This window comes from Erythrolamprus reginae, chromosome 9, assembly GCF_031021105.1.
Source record: "Erythrolamprus reginae isolate rEryReg1 chromosome 9, rEryReg1.hap1, whole genome shotgun sequence".
NCBI lineage: Eukaryota > Metazoa > Chordata > Lepidosauria > Squamata > Dipsadidae > Erythrolamprus > Erythrolamprus reginae.
The window spans coordinates 50,997,760-51,006,680 of NC_091958.1; positions in this window are offsets into that span (position 1 = coordinate 50,997,760).

Consider the following 8,921-nt stretch of genomic DNA (forward strand, 5'->3'; position numbering starts at 1 on the left):
GGAATAGAACATATCAATGAAAGAATAGAAGAAGAGATATAGGAATAGAAGAAAGGTATAGGAGATATAGGAGAGCAATAGGACAGGGGACGGAAGGCACTCTAGTGCACTTGTACTCGCCCCTTACTGACCTCTTAGGAATCTGAATAGGTCAACCGTAGATAATAAGGGTAACATGTTGGGGGTTTGGGGATGACACTATGGAGTCCGGTAATGAGTTCCACGCTTTGACAACTCGGTTACTGAGTGGGGCAAACAGCTCAGAAGGAGATCAATTATCTAGCTCCTCCTTGGATTCAGAACAAGAGTTAATGATACAGCCACGCATGCGGAGAGCGATGCATAGGCAACAACAACTGAGAGATTATTATCAAAGAAAATGAGGCCACCTGTGGTTGGGTGGGGCTGTGGTCATTAGTGAGGCTGCTATAAATAGCAGCCTGTGGGTTTGGCCATTGTGGAGGATTATCTGATCATTGTGTTTCATGCCTGCTTTGCTGACTTTGACCTTTTGTGTGCTGATTTCCCCCCCGCTTTGAAACTAAACCAGAGCAAAGTGTGTTTCACTTTGTGAAAGAAGAAGGACTGTGAATTGCCTCACAGCTGCAAGCTAAGTATCACAGGGACTTGTACAAATTACCAGTTTGTTTGGAGATGACTGCTCTTTGCTATACCAAAAGAGGGCTTGGTTTAAGTGACTTTTCATTATAAAGAACATTGTTTTGAATTTTCAAACGCGTGTGTGTCTGAAATTTGTACCTGTGAATTTAATAATAATTAATAATAATAATAATAATAATTTATTAGATTTGTATGCCGCCCCTCTCTGAAGACTCGGGGCGGCTCACAACAACGATAAAAACAATATTATACTGGCACAAATCTAATATTAACAAAAACTAAAAACCCTATCATAATTAAAAACCAAACAGCACATACATATCAAATATAAATTATAATAAGCCTGGGGGAAAGGTGTCTCAAATCCCCCATGCCTGGCGGTATAGGTGGGTCTTAAGTAGTTTACGGAAGACAAGGAGGGTGGGAGCAGTTCTAATCTCCTGGGGGAGTTGATTCCAGAGGGCCGGGGCTGCCACAGAGAAGGCTCTTCCCCTGGGGCCCGCCAGACAACATTGTTTAGTCGACGGGACTTTGTGGGAGGAGTCTACCAGAGAGCCCAACAGAACATATGATCCCCTCTTTACTCCTTCCGGTGACGCCACCTGTGTCCAGAGAGGCATCTAAACTTTCCGTGGGACCCACATCTCAAATCAAAATTTATTGAATCACAGTCAAGGAAAGCCAGCAAAACAAGGATTATTTTTTTCCAAGAAATAAAATAAAAACCAAACTGTTTAGAAAGGATGGCCAAAACACGAGACCACGCCATCGAGTGGAATTCTTTTATTGCCATCGTAGATCAGAAAAACAATACAGGCCAAATCAACTCTAAAGGAATTAAGATTTAAAAGCCCCAAGAGAGGGAGAATTTCATAAAATAAAGAAAGCGTATAAAATGTAAGATGACATAGAAATTAAGTATTAAATAAATGCAATAAAATAAGCGGAGAGATTTTTTTGTAGCGTCATCATTTCATATTAGGCTGCTTTATGTCTTCAGCTGGAGGTTTAATATAGATCGTTCCTTGACTTATGGCCGCAACCGAACCCCAAAATTTCCGTTGCTGGTATTCAAAGGATTTTACAACCTTTCTTGGCAGACTTGTTGTGAACGACTGCAGTTGTTTAATTTCCCCATTGACTTTGCTGGTCAGGAGGTCGCAGAAAGGAATAGAATAGAATGGAGTGGAGTGGAGTGGAATGGAATGGAATAGAATGTGGAGTGGAATGGAGTAGAGTAGAGTAGAACAGAGTAGAGTAGAGTAGAATGGAACGGAACAGAACAGAACAGAATGGAGGAGGAGGAGGAAGATGGAATAGGAGAAGGAGAAAAAGGATAGAATGGAATAGTAGTAGTAGTAGTAGTAGTAGTAGTAGGATAGAATAGGAGGAGAAGGACAGGAAGAGAAGAATGAGTGGAGTGGAATAAGAGTAAGAGTGGAGTGGAGTAAGAGTAAGAGTAAGAGTAGAAAAGAACAGAATATGGAGTGGAGTGGAAGGGAGTGGAATGGAGTAGAGTAGAATGGAATGGAATGGAATAGAATGTGGAGTGGAATGGAGTAGAGTAGAACAGAGTAGAGTATAGTAGAGTAGAGTAGAGTAGAGTGGAGTGGAACGGAACGGAACAGAATAGAATATGGGAGTGAGTGGAATGGAGTGGAGTAGAGTAAGAGTAGAACAGAACAGAATAGAACAGACTGGATGGATGAATGAATGAATGAATGAATGAATGAATGAATGAATGAATGACCTAAGGGTTGCCCACAAGATCATTTCTGCAACATCACAACAACAAAAGACCACACAACAGATTCAAACTTAATATTAACCGCTCCAAACTTGACTGCAAAAAGTATGACTTTAACAATCGAGTTGTCGAAGCCTGGAACTCATTACTGGACTCCGTGGTGTCAACCCCCAACATTTTATCCTTAGACTTTTTATCCTTAGACGGTTGACCTCTCCAGGTTCCTAAGTGGTCAGTAAGGGGCGTGCATAAGTGCACTAGTGTGCCTTCCGTCCCCTGTCCTATAGTCTCTCCTATATATTTTATATCTTTTCTTCCATTCATATATCTTTTCCTCTTTTCTTCATTGACATATTCTATTTTCATATCTCTTCTTCTATCCTTTCCGTGATATATATGACTACATGTTCATTCTCTCCAACCTTCATTTTGTATTGGACAAAATAAATAAATAAAATAATAAAAATAATAAATAAATAAGAACGCAGCCTCCTTCTTCCTCCCCAGAGTCACACAGAAATAAAATAAATAAAGGAAAGGAAAAATGAATAGTGATAGCTCCCCATTTGGGCAAAATAAAAAAAGAGAGAGTCAGTGTTCATTTCAGGAACAGATATTAACTTATAGCTTTTATTATCCTGTTTAGATTTATACTAGTGTAACCTCCCTCCCACATCTGTAGCAGAATAGTGACAACATAATTTTCCCTCTTTCTCTCCTCGTCTCTCACATACGCACTCACTCTCTCTGCCTCGCCTGCAGGGGATTTTTCTCCAGTCTTGTTTTCTTTAAGAATATTTTTGCTCTCCTGTTTTATAGAGTTATTTTCTTATTGTCAAAACGCAGGTTCCTTTCTGATGTGTTGACTGATGTGTTGGCCTGGGTGTGCATGATGGCAAAATCTCACTCCAAGAAAATGGTTCAAATTCTTCTTTTTCTTCTTTTCCTTCTCCTTCTTCTCTTCCTGTCCTCCTCCTCCTCCTCCTATTCTATCCTCCTCCTCCTCCTCCTCCTCCTCCTCCTCCTCCTCCTATTCTATTCTATCCTTTTTCTCCTCCTATTCTATCCTCCTCCTCCTCCTCCTATCCTATTCTATCCTTTTTCTCCTCCTCCTATTCTATCCTCCTCCTCCTCTTACTACTACTACTACTACTACTACTACTACTACTACTACTACTCCTCTATCCTTTTTCTCCTTCTCCTATTCTATCCTCCTCCTCCACTTCCTCATTCCTCCTCCTCCTCCTATTCTATCCTTTTTCTCCCCCTCCTCAGCCACCTCCTCATTCCTCCTCCTCCTCCTCCTCCTCCTCCTCCTCCTCCTCCTCCTCCTATTCTATTCTATCCCTTTTCTCCCCCCTCCTCCTATTCTATCCTTCTGCTTCTCCTCCTACTACTACTACTATTTTTTCTATTCTTTTTATCCTCCTCCTATTCTATCCTCCTCCTCCTCCTCCTCCTCCTACTACTACTACTACTATTCTATCCTTTTTATCCTTCTCCTATTCTATCCTCCTCCTCCTCCTCCTCCTACTACTACTACTACTACTACTACTACAACTATTACTATTTTTTCTATTCTTTTTATCCTTCTCCTATTTTATCCTCCTCCTCCACTTCCACATTCCTCCTCCTATTCTATTCTATCCTTTTTCTCCTTCTCCTATTCTATCCTTCTTCTCCCCCCTCCTCCTCCTCCTATTCTATCCTTCTCCTTCTCCCCCTCCTGCTCCCTTCCCTCCCTTTCCTCCTCCTCCTCTTCCTCCTCCCCTCCTCCTTCTCTAATATGAGAAAGAAGACTGGCACTCTATTACTGAGGGGGGGGGGGGTCACTAGGATCTGGAACATTTGGTATCTAAGCTTAGGTAAATCAGTCGAGCCTAAAGCAAAACAATCCCTATATTTTCCTAGCGCATAATATAACAATTATTTCTCTCAACAACAATAATAACTTTCTCACTCACTCGCTTTGGCAGCCCCGCCAAAAATAAGGGCATTTAGCCCAATACATTGGACGTATTTTCTATGTTTTGCAGCCATCGCTAAACATTAACTTATTATTCATGAAGCATTTAATGAATCACATTATTCTCTACCCTTTGACTCCTACTTGCATCTCTCATTGCAACAATTAAAACAGCTTTTCTTAGCCTGCTTGCAAGAAACCCATCTGAAATTGTTTACTTGCAAAACTTGATCTATAAGTCCGTTGCAAAGCCCTTTCCTATTTAATGGGAGGAAATATTCAATGAGAATATGTCATCCATTCAGATCTAGGATGTGTTATTTGAGTGTCCCCTTTATTTTGTTTCTGAGGAGTAAACCCAATTCATAAGTAAAATAAATGAATAAAACCAACACCCATCCCAGATGCCACTGGCTTACGTCGACAGAAGAATTTGGGCTTCGCTTCCCTGCTTCTTCTTCATTGCTTATTTGACCCCTAGGACAATCATTAAGTGTTGTACCACTTGATTCTTGACAAATGTCTCTTTTTCTTTTATGTACGCTGAGAGCATATGCACCAAAGACAAATTCCTTGTGTGTCCAATCACACTTGGCCAATAAGGAATTCTCCTCTCCTCTCCTCTCCTCTCCTCCTCTCTTCTCCTCTCCTCTCCTCTCCTCCTCTCTTCTCCTCTCCACTCTATTCTATTCTGAATTCTCTCTCCTCTCCTCTTCTCCTCTCTTCTCCTCTCCACTCTATTCTATTCTGAATTCTCTCTTTTCTTTTCTTCTCTTCTCTTCTCCTCTATTCCATTCCATTCCATTCCATTTTGTTCTGTTCTTGACAAATGTATATTTTCTTTTATGTCCACTGAGAGCATATGCACCAATACAAATTCCTTGTGTGTCCAATCACACTTGGCCAATAAGGAATTCTCTTCTCCTCTCCTCTCCTCTCCTCCTCTCTTCTCCTCTCCACTCTATTCTATTCTGAATTCTCTCTTCTCTTCTCTTCTCTTCTCCTCTATTCCATTCCATTCCATTCCATTTTGTTCTGTTCTTGACAAATGTATATTTTCTTTTATGTACACTGAGAGCATATGCACCAAGACAAATTCCTTGTGTGTCCAATCACACGTGGCCAATAAAGAATTCTATTCTATTCTATTCTATTCTATTCTATTCTATTCTACTCTACTCTACTCTACTCTACTCTACTCTACTCCTTTCCCCCATCTGGGCAACAATGTCCCACCTTTGCCAGCAAGTCACACCATCCCTTCAGTTCAGTCCCCTCCGTCATCCAAGGTCACAAGGAGACCACCCGTGGTTTCCAAAGTTCTATCCGGAAACTTTCTGAGCCCTTGGAAGCTTTATGAAAGAAATTAATGGTGTTTTTAATCTCATTTGCATTTCGATATTTTACTGCTGGTGGGGAAAGGACACCCCTGCAGCTTGGCTGAGTTACAGTCAAGGGAACGGGATTAGTATAATTTACCAGCCTTTTGCAAAAATACCTTAATGAGGGCAGTTTCTCTTGCGATGCCGTTGGAATCATTCTCCCAAGAACAGGAGCTGTAGTTGGGGTGGCTAAGAGGAACAATCACTGGAAGTTTAATAATAATGATGATGATGATGATGATGATGATAATAATAATAACAACAATAACAATAAATAAATAATAATAAATAATAATAAATAATAATAATAAATAATAATAATACTAAACAACAACAACAACAGAGTTGTAAGGGGTCTTGGAGGTCTTCTAGTCCAACCCCCTGCCTAGGCAGGAAACCCTACACTACTTCAGACAGATGGTTATCCAACATCTGCTTAAAAACTTCCAGTGTTGGAGCATTCACAACTTCTGGAGGCAAGCTGTTCCACTGGTCAACCGTTCTGACTTATCAGGAAATTTCTCCTTAGTTCAAAGTTGCTTAGTTTTCACCCATTGCTTCTTGTTCCACCCTCAGGTGTTTTAGAGCAGTGTTTTTCAACCAGTGTGCCGCGAGACATGGTCAGGTGTGCCGCGAAGAAGAAAGCTCAGGTTCTGGTCTCGCAACTTTTTGCTGAGAGAGAGAGAGAGAAAGAGAGAAAGAAAGAGAAAGAAAGAGAGAGAGAGAGAAAGAGAGTGTGAGAGAGAGAGAAATCAAGAGAGAGAAAGAAAAGAGAGAAAAAGAAAGAAAGCAAGAGTGAGAGAGAAAGAAAGCAAGAGAGAGAGAGAGAGAAAAGGAGAGGAAGGGAGAGAGAGAGAAATGAGCAAAAAGGGGAGGAAAAAAGAGAAATGAGAAAATGATTGAGGCAGAGAATGAGAGGAAAGAGAGAGAAACAAGAGAGAGAGAGAAGTGACTCTTGATTTAAAGCATATGATAAAAAGCACCCAAAGAATAAGAGAAAAAAACCCAGCCCTCACCTGTTTTTGGAAATGGTTCAAGAGTGTGTATATACACACACACACACAAGGGTGGGGAGGAGACTAGCCATGCCCAGTTCCTGCAACCGTTCTTCATGTTTTGGCTTTCAATCCCCCAATTTATTTATTTATTTATTATTTAGATTTGTATGCCGCCCCTCTCCAAAGACTCGGGGCGGCTCACAACAAGATAGAACAAATCATAAATAATCCAAATAACTTTAAAATATTAACGATTTAAAAGAACCCCTAATCCTCTTTGTCGCTCTTCTCTGCACTTTTTCTAGAGTCTCAACATCCTTTTTGCATTGCGGCGACCAAAACTGAATGCAGTATTCCAAGTGTGGCCTTACCAACGCCTTATAAAGTGGTATGAACACTTTGCAAGTTTGCAAGCAAGAAACTGAACTTTAGAATAGAATAGGATATAGGATATAGGATTAGAATAGAATAGAATAGAAAAGACTTATTGTACACATAAGCAATCAGGAAACAATCAATATAAATCATAAGGATACAAGCAACAAGTTACAGTCATACAGTCATTAGTGGGAGGAGATGGGGGATGAGAACCATGAGAAGATTAATAGTAGTGCAGGCTTAGTAAATAGTTGGACAGTATTGAGGGAATTATTTGTATAGCAGAGTGATGGCATTCGGGGAAAAAACTTGTTGTGTGCAGTGTTCCCTTTTATTTTTTTTTGGGGTGGGCGGAAAAGTATAGTGTCTGAGCGGCAGTCCCTTCGGGACTGGGCGGCACAGAAATAATAAATAAATAAATAAATAAATAAATAAATAAATAAATAAATAAATAAATGCTGTGTGTCTATAACAGTGAGCTCATAGTAGGGCAACTCTATCAATATCAGAATGCCACTTAAATAGTTGAGCTAGTTTCAAACTAGATTTTGATTTTCTTTCTCTCTTCCTTACTCCCATTCTTTTTCTTTCTCTTTTCCTTCCTCTCTTTTTTCTGTCTGTTTCTCTCTCTTCCTCTCTCTCTCCTTCCCTCTCACTCTTTCCCTCTCGGCTTCTGGGCAGGTTTGGAAAACTCTGAGTTGATGATGATTTTTAAGTGAGCGATTGCTCACTGCTCAGCTTAGAGGGAACTATGCTTGTGTGTATTTGTTTTGATGTGCAGGGCTCTATAGCGTCATTTTGAGGGTAGGAGGGAGGGGGGGAGAAGCGGAGACTATTGTCCAGCGAACTAACTTTTATGCAAATTGGAGCACCCACAACTCTTCTGGAGGCAAGCCATTCCACTCATTTATTGTCCTAAATGTCAGGAAATTTCTCCTTTCTAGGTTGTTTCTCTTCTTGAATAGTCTCCATCCGCTGTTTCTCATCCTGCCTTCAGGTGCTTTGGAGAATAAGTGGACTCCCTCTTCTTTATGATGGATGGATTGTTAAAATCTGCATTTGATCCGGGAAAAGAGCCATTGTTTGTCCTGGAGGCAAACTTCGCCCCGACTTGAAGTATTTGTCAACAGAGAGCTCAAGCCCTGCAGAACAGACGAGGTCCTGCCAATTTTCCCATTCATCCATCTTCCGGAACGACAACCTTGATTTGTGAATGAAGAGTGCCGGACTCATTGTGAAGCCTCTTTGCTTGCTAAAGGAACCCCCTCAGCTGTTTGGCTATGAGTCAGTCTTTTGTCTGCTCAAGCCTCCACTGTCACATCGCCTGCCAAAATCCACAATGGGTGACATTCGTCACAGCAGCTTTGAATAAACAGACAGCTGGTGGACCAAATCCATCTAGGACTCTTCAGATTTTAAAAGCGCACCCTATACTGTCAACTAACTAGGCCGGAATACAGTATTTTTGGAATACAGTGATACCTCTACCTAAGAATGCCTCTACTTATGAACTTTTCTAGATAAGAACCGGGTGTTCAAGATTTTTTTGCCTCTTCTCAAGAACCATTTTCCACTTCCAAACCCAAGGCTCCAAAACGGTAACCGGAAAAGGCAGGGAGAAGCCTCTGTGGGGCCTCTCTAGGAATCTCCTGGGAGGAAACAGGGCCGGAAAAGGTGGGGAGAAGCCTCCATGGGGCCTCTCTAGGAACCTCCACCCTCCCTGTGGTTTCCCCAATCGCACACATTATTTGCTTTCACATTGATTCCTAGGGGAAAAAATTGCTCCTTCTTACAAACTTTTCTACTTAAGAACCTGGTCACGGAACGAA